At 46.5% G+C, this 12,612-nt stretch overlaps 1 long non-coding RNA gene across 1 annotated transcript; it reads left to right on the top strand.

Annotated features, from left to right (window-relative positions):
- The first annotated feature begins 1,367 nt into the window (after nt 1-1,367).
- On the top strand, nt 1,368-12,033 carry LOC120991875. Its single transcript, XR_005776846.1, has 3 exons — nt 1,368-1,404; nt 6,992-6,995; nt 11,900-12,033. It is a non-coding gene; the product is annotated as an uncharacterized LOC120991875 (long non-coding RNA).
- The last annotated feature ends 579 nt before the right edge of the window (nt 12,034-12,612 follow it).

The following is a 12,612-nucleotide window of genomic DNA, read 5'->3' as shown; positions in this document are numbered from 1 at the left end:
TTTTTTATTTAAATCAAACAAATCTTACCTTTTTTTTGTATTGTTTCCACCTTCCAGCCTACCTCCTGACTATCTCCTGCAATATCTCTACACTGTACTTAATGTAGTACTTAAAGGTAGTACTTGCAGCTAATGAAGCAGCATTCCCTATCCAGAGATAAGCGAACTTTTCAAGATTTAGTTTAAAAGGGTGAGCAATGACTGGAATGTTATGCTGTTGTTAATCCTTTTGGAGGGAAAAAAAGCTGAATTGCCATATACTTGGGTTTGTTAAAATCCAATTTTTGGGGAGAAAAGTTCAGGATGAATTCTATATTGATAGAATTGATTTGTTCATCTATAGTATGTATATTTATACATGTCTCCTTATGCGTTTCGTTTTCCCTAATTTTATATACTAAGTTTTGGGGGTTGTCTCAGACTGTTCAATCAGTTCTTTTTCCACAGTAAGATTTTTATCTATTTTGCATCTCCACATACTGCTTCTCTAGAAAAGAGACATGCAAGCTAGTGTCCTTTCTAAAAGGAATGAAAAACTGTCTCATACCAGGAATCCAGCTTTTTCTGGTTAACAACCCTTTAACAGAGCTAACCTTGTTTGGTTGCCTGAGAGGCCTCGTTTGTGGTAAAATCTCTTCTTATGGAGGTAACTGAGTATGCATGAGGAGTATCGTAAGCCAGTCAGCATTCCTCTAGGTTTATGGGAAAATATATGTAAATTAGCACATCTGCTAATTATATCTGTTGGAATCAGATAGGCATGTGAAAGCTAATTTGAATATACAGTAGATTAGATAGACAGTCTGTAAACATCAATTTTCAAGTCTTGTCACAGATTCTCAATGGGATTTAGGTCTGGACTTTGACTGGGCCATTCTAACACATGAATATGCTTTGATCTAAACCATTACATTATAGCTCTGGCTGTATGTTTAGGGTCATTGTACTGCTGGAAGATAAACGTCCCGGCCAGTATCAAGTCTCTTGCAGCCTATAAAAGTGTTTCCTACAGGATTCCCCTATATTTAGCTCCATCCATCATTTTATCAACTCTAATCAGCTTCCCTGCCCTTCTGAAGAAAATCATCTGCATATCATGATGCTGCCACTAACATGTTTCACGGTGGGGGATGGTGTGTTCAAGGTGATGTGCAGTGTTAGCTTTCCATCACACATAGTGTTTTGCCTTTAAGACAAAAAGTTTAATTTTGGTCTTATTTGACTGTGATAAATACTGCACCCTGACTGATGTCAGACGTCAACTACGTCGAGCTCACAAGATACGGTATGGGGTCACTGGTTACCAAGGCGTGACATTACACCCTCCTGGGGTAGTGGGTAAGGTCAGTCTTGGTACAGTTTTCACAGATTCCTCCTGTCCACACGGGCACAGAGAGGCAACAAGTAAAGTTGAGCGAACCCGAACTGTAAAGTTCAGGTTCGTACCAAACTTTAGGTTTTTCAGCACCCGGACCCGAACATTTATGTAAAAGTTCGGGTTCGGTGTTCGGCGATTTTTATGGCGCTTTTTGAAAGGCTGCAAAGCAGCCAATCAACAAGCGTCATACTACTTGCCCCAAAAGGCCATCACAGCCATGCCTACTATTGGCATGGCTGTGATTGGCCAACTGCAGCATGTGACCCAGCCTCAATTTAAGCTGGAGTCACTTAGCGCCGCCCGTCACTCTGCTCGGATTAGTGTAGGGAGAGGCTGCAGCTGCTGTGAGGAAGAGATCAGGGAGCGATCTTATCAAGAACTGGTTTATGTACTCAGCGATCTACAGAAAAAGTGTTTTGTGGGTGCAGTGCACAATTTTTTTAAGCCTGCCCTGAGCCAACTACTGCTGAAAACGAATTTTTTTTCTTTATTTCATCAATATCAATACCTGATCGGCAGCCATTTTATGCAACGATAGTGCACCAGCATAGGCTATCTGCAAGTCCAGAAATACAGCTTTGGCATACTGGGGTGAAAAAACCCTCTAATATACTGCACATCTGGGATTACACGTGCATAAGTCACTGTCACATTTAGGACAGAAATACAGCTTTTTGGTTAGGGTGAAAAAATCCACTAATATACTGCACATCTGTGATTACACGTGCATAAGTCACTGTCACATTTAGGACAGAAATACAGCTTTTGATTACTGGGGTGAAAAAACCCTCTGATATACTACACATCTGTGATTACACGTGCATAAATGATTGTCACATTAAGGCCAGAAATACAGCTTTTTTCTTATTGGGGTGAAAAAACCCTCTGATATACTGCACATCTGTGATTACACGAGCATAAGTGATTGTCACATTAAGGCCAGAAATCCTGCTTTGGCATACTGGGGTGAAAAAAGCCTCTAATATACTGCACATCTGTTATTACACGTGCATAAGTCACTGTCACATTTAGGACAGAAATACAGCTTTTAGGTTAGGATGAAAAAACCCTCTGATATACTGCACATCTGTGATTAAACGTGCATAAGTGATTGTCACATTAAGGCCAGAAATCCTGCTTTGGCATACTGGGGTGAAAAAACCCTCTGTCATACTGCACATCTCTGATTACACGTGCATAAGTGATTGTCACATTAAGGCCAGAAATACAGCTTTTTTCTTACTGGGGTGAAAAAACCCTCTGATATACTACACATCTGTGATTACACGTGCATAAATGAATGTCACATTAAGGCCAGAAATACAGCTTTTTTCTTACTGGGGTGAAAAAAAAACCTCTGATATACTGCACATCTGTGACTACACGTGCATAAGTGATTATCACATTAAGGCCAGAAATACAGCTTTTTTATCACTGGGGTGAAAAAACCCTCTGATATACTACACATCTGTGATTACATGTGCATAAGTCACTGTCACATTTAGGACAGAAATACAGCTTTTTGGTTAGGGTGAAAAAACCCTCTGATATACTGCACATCTGTGATTACACGTGCATATGTCGCTGTCACATTTAGGACAGAAATACAGCTTTTTTCTTACTGGGGTGAAAAAACCCTCTGATATACTGCACATCTGTTATTACACATGCATAAGTCACTGTCACATTTAGGACAGAAATACAGCTTTTTAGTTAGGGTGAAAAAACCCTCTGATATACTGCACATCTGTGATTACACGTGCATAAGTGATTGTCACATTAAGGACAGAAATTGTCACGAGTTGGAGGTCCCAGGAGAGACCACCGCGTCGTCAAGCAATAAACAGAAATCAGGTACAGACACATCAGAGTTTATTGCACAAACAGAAACATGGAAAGCAGCACAGATAAAACATGAGCTCTATGAACCGTCAGCACAGTGGGAGAAAACCCCCACTGCGCCACTGTCTAGTAATACTCCAGAGGGGCGTAGCTAAGCAACTCCTGGTTTTCACTAGAGCCCTAGATGGTAGGGTTAGACTTAGCCGCAGGAAGTTGCCAGGGTCCACTCTGGAGCGTGACCTAGACAGTGACAGCAGGAGCGAATGGACAACAGGTACCAGAAGGTACCGATGGCACATAGACAAACATAACAGACAGGTAAATACAAAACAGGGCAAATAATAACACAAGCAGGAGTTCATGCAAGGGAGCAGGAGTGGCAATGAGCAGAGAAGGACTTGCTCCACCAGTAGTAAACTGCATGGCCTTGTCATGCCACTCTGCTGCAAAGGCTTGCTGAACACAGACATATGAATACAAAACAGGGCAACTAATAATACAAACAGGAGTTCACGCAAGGGAACAGGAGTGGCAATGAGCAGAGAAGGACTTGCTCCACCAGTAGTAAACTGCATGGCCTTGTCATGCCACTCTACTGCAAAGGCTTGCTGAACACAGACATCAGAATAAACACAAAGTAACTAAAACATAACTGGCAGAACAGAAAGACAGAAAAGGACAGGAAAAAGGACGCAAATGAACAAGTAGGGAAACTCACAGAGCACAGACAGACAGACACAGATCCCATGGGTCAGCAGCATGGGAGAGAGTACAAACCAGGAACAGGACAGACAACACACACCAGGAGAGCTGACCCAGAACTGAGGAAACCTCAGCCTTATATACAGGTTCCATGGGGGCAGCAGAGAGACCACACCCATGGAGCAGACAGAGGATTAACTCCTAATAGGCACACAGGGGAGTTAACCCATAAAGAACCACAAATGACACACAGAAACAGAACTTCAGCGAGGAGCGCCGAACGAGCAAGGACGGAAGGTCACAGCCAGAGGTAATGACTGTGACAGAAATCCTGCTTTGGCATACTGGGGTGAAAAAACCCTCTGATATACTGCACATCTGTGATTACACGTGCATAAGTGATTGTCACATTAGGGACAGAAATACAGCTTTTTTCTTACTGGGGTGAAAAAACCCTCTGATATACTGCACATATGTGATTACATGTGCATAAGTGATTGTCACATTAAGGCCAGAAATACAGCTTTTTTCTTACTGGGGTGAAAAAAAACCTCTGATATACTGCACATCTGTGATTACACATGCATAAGTGATTGTCACATTAAGGCCAGAAATCCTGCTTAGGTTTACTGGGGTGAAAAAACCCTCTGATATACTGCACATCTGTGATTACATGTGCATAAGTGATTGTCACATTAAGGCCATAAACACAGCTTTTTTCTTACTGGGGTGAAAAAACCCTCTAATATACTGCACATCTGGGATTAGACAAGCATATGTGACTGTCACATTTAGGACAGAAATACAGCTTTTTGGTTAGGGTGAAAAAATCCTCTAATATACTGCACATCTGTGATTACACATGCATAAGTCACTATCACATTTAGGAAAGAAATACAGCTTTTTGGTTACTGGGGTGAAAAAAGCCTCTAATATACTGCACATCTGTGATTACACATGCATAAGTCACTGTCACATTTAGGACAGAAATACAGCTTTTTTCTTACTGGGGTGAAAAAACCCTCTGATATACTGCACATCTGTGATTACACATGCATAAGTCACTGTCACATTTAGGAAAGAAATACAGCTTTTTGGTTACTGGGGTGAAGAAAGCCTCTAATATACTGCACATCTGTGATTACACATGCATAAGTCACTGTCACATTTAGGACAGAAATACAGCTTTTTGGTTAGGGTGAAAAAACCCTCTGATATACTGCACATCGATGATTAAACGTGCATAAGTGATTGTAACATTTAGAACAGAAATACAGCTTTTTTCTTACTGGGGTGAAAAAAAAACTCTGATATACTACACATCTGTGATTACACGTGCATAAGTGATTGTCACATTAAGGCCAGAAATACAGCTTTTTTCTTACAGGGGTGAAAAAACCCTCTGATATACTGCACATCTGTGATTACACGTGCATAAGTGATTGTCACATTAAGGCCAGAAATACAGCTTTTTTCTTACTGGGGTGGAAAAAGCCTCTGATATACTGCACATCTGGGATAAGACGTGCATAAATGAGTGTCACATTTAGGTCACAAATACCGCTGTCATATAGAGTTTTAAAAAAAAAAAATTGAATGCAATACCCTACATCAGGGTTTTTATTGGCAGTTCATTTTTTTAACAGACTTAACCACTTTTTACTTTGCTTTGTGAACGCTAACTATGAGGCAAACATCTAATAAGGGACGCGGTCATGGTCGTGGTGGTGGTGTTGGTGGAGCCTTTGGTGCAGGGAGAGGACGTGGCCGTTCTGCCATAGCTACACGTCTTACTGAACCTACTACCTCAGGTCCCAGTAGCCGCCAGAATCTACAGCGATATTTGGTCGGGCCTAATGCTGTTCTAAGGATGGTAAGGCCTGAGCAAGTACAGGCGCTAGTCAATTAGGTGGCCGACAGTGGACCCAGCACGTTCACATTATCTCCCACCCAGTCTTCTGCAGAAAGCGCACAGGTGGCGCCTGAAACCCATGCCATCAGTCTGTCACATCACCTCCTTGCATATCGGGGAACCTGTCTGAGCCTCAAGTCATGCAGCAGTCTCTTATGCTGTTTGAAGACTCTGCTGGCAGGGTTTCCCAAGGGCATCCACCTAGCCCTTCCCCAGGGGTGGAAGACATAGAATGCACTGACGCACAACCACTTATGTTTCCTGATGAGGACATGGGAATACCACCTCAGCACGTCTCTGATGATGATGAAACACAGGTGCCATCTGCTGCGTCTTTCTGCAGTGTGCAGACCGAAAAGGAGGTCAGGGAGGAAGACTGGGTGGAAGACGATGCAGGGGACGAGGAGGTCCTAGACCCCACATGGAATGAAGGTCGTGCCACTGACTTTCAGAGTTCGGAGGAAGAGGCAGTGGTGAGACCGAGCTAACAGCGTAGCAAAAGCGGGAGCAGGGTGCAAAAGCAGAGCAGCCATCGCCAAAACAGTTTGCCTGCTACTGGCCACCGTCACCAGGGACCGAGCACACCAAAGGCAGCTTCAAGGAGTTCCCTGGCATGGCACTTCTTCACACAATGTGCTGACGACAAGACGCGAGTGGTTTCCACGCTGTGCCATCAGAGCCTGAAGCGAGGCATTAACGTTCTGAACGTTCTGAACCTTAGCACCTTGCATGACCAGGCATCTACATGCGAGACACGGGCTGCAGTGGAGTAAGCACCTTCAAAACCAAGAAAGGGCTCAGGCCCCTTCTGCTCCCTCTTCTGCTGCTGCCTCGGCCTCTTCCTCCGCCTCTGGAGGAACGTTGGCACCTGCCACCCAGCAAACAGAGGATGTGCGACCAACAACACCACCTCCGTTACCAAGCATCTCCACCATGTCACACGGAAGCGTTCAGCTCTCCATCTTACAAACCTTTGAGAGAAAGCATAAATTCCCACCTAGCCACCCTCGATCCTTGGCCTTGAATGCCAGCATTTCTAAACTGCTGGCCTTTGAAATGCTGTCATTCAGGCTGGTGGAGACGGACAGCTTCAAACAGCTCATGTCGCTTGCTGTCTGACAGTACATCGTTCCTAGCCGCCACTACTTCTCCAGGAGTGCCGTGCCCTCCCTGCACAACCAAATATCGGATAAAATCAAGTGTGCACTGCGCAACGCCATCTGTGGCAAGGTCCAGCTAACCACAGATACGTGGACCAGTAAGCACGGCCAGGGATGCTATATCTCCCAACTGCACACTGGGTAAATGTAGTGGCGGCTGGGCCCCAGGCGGAGAGCTGTGTGGCGCACGTCCTTCTGCCGCCAAGGATCGCAGGTCATCATTTTTTGCCTCCTGTTGCCTCCTCTTCCTACTCGGCTTTCTCCTCCTCTTCTTCCACCTCCTCATCCGGTCAGCGACAGACCTTCACCACCAACTTCAGCACAGCCAGGGGTAAACGTCAGCAGGTCGTTCTGAAACAGATGTGTTTGGGGGACAGGCCCCACACTGCGCAGGAGTTGTGGCGGGGTATAGAATAACAGACTGATGAGTGGTTGCTGCCAGTGGGCCTCAAGCCCGGCCTGGTGGTGTGCGATAATGGGCGAAATCTCGTTGCAGCTCTGGGACTAGCCGGTTTGACGCACATCCCTTGCCTGGCGCATGTGCTGAATTTGGTAATGCAGATATTTATTCACAATTACCCCGACATGTCTGAGCTGCTGCATAAAGTGCGGGCCGTCTGTGAGCGCTTTTGGCGTTCTCACCCTGCTGCTGCTTGCCTGTCAGCGCTGCAGCGTAACTTCGGCCTTCCCGCCCACCAGGTGGAACTCCACCTTGCACATGCTGGAGAGACTGTGCGAGCAGCAGCAGGCCATAGTGGAGTTTCAGCTGCAGCACGCCTGGGTGAGTCGCACTGCGGAACAGCACCACTTCACCACCAATGACTGGGCCTCCATGCGAGACCTGTGTGCCCTGTTGGGCTGTTTCGAGTACTCCACCAACATGGCCAGTGGCGATGACGCCGTTATCAGTGTTACAATACCACTTCTATGTCTCCTTGAGAAAACACTTAGGGCGATGATGGAAGAGGATGTGGCCCAGGACGAGGAGGAGGAAGAAGGGGCATCTCTAACACTTTCAGGCCAGTCTTTTAGAAGTGACTGAGGATTTTTGCAACAGCAGAGGCCAGGTACAAATTTGGCCAGCGAGGACCCACTACTGGAGGACAAGGAGGATGATGAGGAGGAGGAGGATGGGGAAGAAGCATGTTCACAGCTGGGTGGCACCCAACGCAGCTCGGGCCCATCACTGGTGCGTGGCTGGGGGGATACGGAGGACGCAGACTATACGCCTCCCACAGAGGACAGCTTGTCCTTACCTCTGGGCAGCCTGGCACACATGAGCGACTACATGCTGCAGTGCCTGCGCAACGACTGCAGAGTTGCCCACATTTTAACGTGTGCTAACTACTGGGTGGCCACCCTGCTGGATCCCCATTACAAAGACAATGTGCCGTCTTTAATTCCCTCACTGGAGCGTGATCGGAAGATGCGCGACTACAGGCGCACGCTGGTAGACGCGCTCCTGAGAGCATTCCCGACTGACGCCGGGGGACAAGTGGAAGCACAAGGCGAAGGCAGGGCAGGAGGAAGAGGTCGCCAATGCAGATGTGTCAGTGCCAGCACCTCAGAGGGCAGGGTTAGCATGGCCGACATGTGGAAAAGCTTTGTCACCTCGCCGCAACAACCGGCCCCAACTGCTGACATGGAGCGTGTTAGCAGGAGGCAGCATTTGATCAACATGGTGGAACAGTACCTGTGCACACGACTACACGTACTGACTGATAGTTCTGCCCCATTCAACTTCTGGGTCTCCAAATTGTCCACATGGCCAGAGCTTGCCCTGTATGCCTTGGAGGTGCTGCCCTGCCCTGCAGCCAGTGTACTCTCTGAACATGTATTTAGCACAGCAGGAGGCGTAATTACAGACAGACGCAGCCGCCTGTCCACAGCCAACGTGGACAAGCTCACGTTCATTAAAATAAACCAGGCTTGGATCCCACAAGACTTGTCTGTACCTTGTGCAGAATAGACATTTATACCACCATCAAACATACATTCTTGTACTCAAGTCAAGTGCAATGATTCTTTGTTTTCTTTTTTTTATTTGTCCCAATATTTTGGGGGCTACCTACCCCAATAAAAAAAATAAAAAAACATTGGTGGCTACCTGTTCCTCCTTCATTGCTGCCTCCACCTACAACACCACATTCACCGTCTCCTCAACCTTCGACTCCATATCCACCTCCTTCTCTGAGTTGCAGGTTAATAATTTGTTATTTTTTAGTTATTTTATTTCATTTTAAGTTATTTCCCTATCCACATTTGTTTGCAGAGCAGTTGCCATGCTCTTAAGCACATTTTACTGCCTTTTACATCCCTCTAGCCTTTTCAAGGACTATTTTAGAGCCATTTTAATAAAAAAAAAGGTGGCAATTCTAGTGCCCTAAATTGAAAAAATTCTTATTTTCAATTGTCGGGTGACATTTTACCATTTTTGGCGTATACAAACCCCTGCTGTGCCTGGGTGACAGGAGCCTAAATCTCTCAAAATCCTCTGTTCTATTGCTGGGTGACATGAACCCCCCTTTTGCCGAGAATGAACCCCTGCTGTGCCTGGGTGACAGCGGCCTAAATCTCTTAAAATCCTCTGTTTTATTGCTGGGTGACATGAACCCCCTTTTGCCGTGAATGAACCCCTGCTGTGCCTGGGTGACAGGGGCCTAAATCTCTCAAAATCCTCTGTTCTATTGCTGGGTGAGATGTACCCCCTTTTGCCATGAATGAACCCCTGCTGTGCCTGGGTGACAGAGGCCTAAATCTCTCAAAATCTTCTGTTCTATTGCTGGGTGACATGAACCCCCTTTTGCTGGGAATGAACCCCTGCTCTGCATTGCTGACACGGGCCTAAATCTCTCAAAATCTTCTGTTGTATTGCTGGGTGACATGAACCCCCTTTTGCCGTGAATTAACCCCTGCTGTGCCTGGGTGACAGTGGCCTAAATCTTTCAAAATCCTCTGTTCTATAGCTGGGTGACATGTACCCCCTTTTGCCGTGAATGAACCCCTGCTCTGCATTGCTGACAGAGGCCTAAATCTCTCAAAATCCTCTGTTGTATTGCTGGGTGACATGATTCCCCCTTTTGCCGTGAATGAACCCCTGCTGTGCCTGGGTGACAGGGGCCTAAATCTCTCAAAATCCTCTGTTCTATTGCTGGGTGACATGTACCCACTTTTGCTGTGAATAAACCCCTGCTGTGCCTGGGTGACAGGGGCCTAAATCTCTCAAAATCCTCTGTTCTATTGCTGGGTGACATATACCCCCTTTTGCCGTGAATGAACCCCTGCTGTGCCTGGGTGACAGGGGCCTAAATCTCTCAAAATCCTCTGTTCTATTGCTGGGTGACTTGTACCCCCTTTTGCTGTGAATGAACCCCTGTTCTGCATTGCTGACAGGGACCTAAATCTCTCAAAATCCTCTGTTCTATTGCTGGGTGACATGTACCCCCTTTTGCCGTGAATGAACCCCTGCTGTGCCTGGGTGACAGGGGCCTAAATCTATCAAAATCCTCTGTTCTATTGCTGGGTGACATGTACCCCCTTTTGCCGTGAATGAACCCCTGCTCTGCATTGCTGACAGGGGCCTAAATCTCTCAAAATCCTCTGTTGTATTGCTGGGTGGCATGAACCCTCTTTTGCCGTGAATGAACCCCTGCTGTGCCTGGGTGACAGAGGCCTAAATCTCTCAAAATCCTCTGTTGTATTGCTGGGTGACATGAACCCCCTTTTGCTGGGAATGAACCCCTGCTCTGCATTGCTGACAGGGGCCTAAATCTATCAAAATCCTCTGTTCTATTGCTGGGTGACATGTACCCCCTTTTTCCGTGAATGAACCCCTGCTGTGCCTGGGTGACAGGGGCCTAAATCTGTCAAAATCCTCTGTTGTATTGCTGGGTGGCATGAACCCTCTTTTGCCGTGAATGAACCCCTGCTGTGCCTGGGTGACAGTAAATCTCTCAAAATCCTCTGTTGTATTGCTGGGTGACATGAACCCCCTTTTGCCGTGAATGAACCCCTGCTGTGTCTGGGTGACAGGGAACTAAATTTTGTGAAAACATCTGTTACTGATCGGAAGATGCACGACTACAAGCGCACGCTGATGATAGCATTCCCACCTGAAGCGGGGCACAGTGGAAGCACAAGGCGAAGGCAGAGGAGGAGGAAGAGGTCGCCATGCAGCTGGGGCACCGCCAGCACCTGAGAAGGCAGGGTTAGCATGGCCCAAATGTGGAAAAGCTTTGTCAGCTTTGGAGGTGCTGATCTGCCCTGCAGCCAGTGTATAGTGTGAACGTGTGTTTAGTACAGCAGAGAGCATTATCACAGGCCACAGCCAATGTGGACAAGCTTATGTTTATTAAAATGAACCAGGCATGGATCCCACAGGACTTGTCCGTACCTTGTGCAGAATAGACATTTATACCAGCCTTAACCATCCATTCTTGTACTCAAGTGCACTTATTCTTAGTTTTATTTTGTTATATGTCCCATTATTTTGGGGGATACCCCAATGTAAAAATAAAAAATAACACAAATCAGTGTTGGCTACCTATTCCTCCTTCACCGCCGCTTCTACCTACACTGCCACGTGAACCTACACCGCCACATCCACCCATCCACCGCCTCCTCAACCTCCTACTCCTAGATCCAGATTGTTATTTTAAATTTTTCTGTATTTTATGTTATTTTAAGTCATTTCCCTATCCACATTTGTTGGCAAAACAGTTGCCATGCTCTTAAGCACATTTGATGCCTTTTGCAGCCCTCTAGTTCTTTCCAGGACTAATTTAGAGCCATTTTATTGCCCAAAAGTTCGGGTCCCTATTGACTTCAATGGGGTTCGGGGTCGGCCGAACCTGCCAAACCTGAACATCCAGGTGTCCGCTCAACTCTAGCAACAAGCTGATAGAGCCTTTTCACTGCCCCAGTGAAACAGGGCATTCTCAGCCCAGAAAGACTGCCACCAGTTACTTGTTTGATATAAGCCCAGTCCGCTAACGGGATTATATAGGGTAAGAAACCAACCCGCAGTAGTGTATAACTAGACCGAAACACGGACGTGGCGATTTGTGATCGAGATACAAGACAGCGCAAGATTAAATTATATATTTAATCGCCTTAGGGGCTCACCAGAAATAACACTATACACACAAAGAATATATACAGTGGTCTGAGGTTACAAATACAGATGGCTTGGTACAAACAGGATTAAACAGAACAAAAGTCAGTTTACAAGTATAGGAGTCCTTTGGGTGGTGATGAGTTCATTGCTGTAGTCACATGGAGGGCACTGATTCCAGCAGGTTGCAGATCCCTTTAAAAACGTGGCACGATGTGACCCTCCTTCAGAGAAAAGACACGCCCGCTTGCTGGCACAAGCTTTTTAACCTGTAGCCGCCCCTCCCTTCCCGGCCTCTGGGAGGGGTCCACCCGCCCTCTGCTGGGCTGGCAGTACATGAGACACAAAACCGATTAGGGCTCATGGCTCCAGACCAGAATGTCGCAGGGAGGGGGTTCTGGGACCAATGGATCCGCCTGGGTTCTGGCTACCAGTAGAGTCCAAGCATGGTACCGTTATGTGGTTTCTGTGGGGTGATAAATATATCTCCCTTCGCTGGCCTCCC

Source organism: Bufo bufo, chromosome 2 (genome assembly GCF_905171765.1).
Source record: "Bufo bufo chromosome 2, aBufBuf1.1, whole genome shotgun sequence".
In the NCBI taxonomy this organism is placed as follows: domain Eukaryota; kingdom Metazoa; phylum Chordata; class Amphibia; order Anura; family Bufonidae; genus Bufo; species Bufo bufo.
The sequence above is the reverse complement of the archived record's forward strand: the minus strand, read 5'-3'. Positions and strand labels throughout refer to the sequence as shown.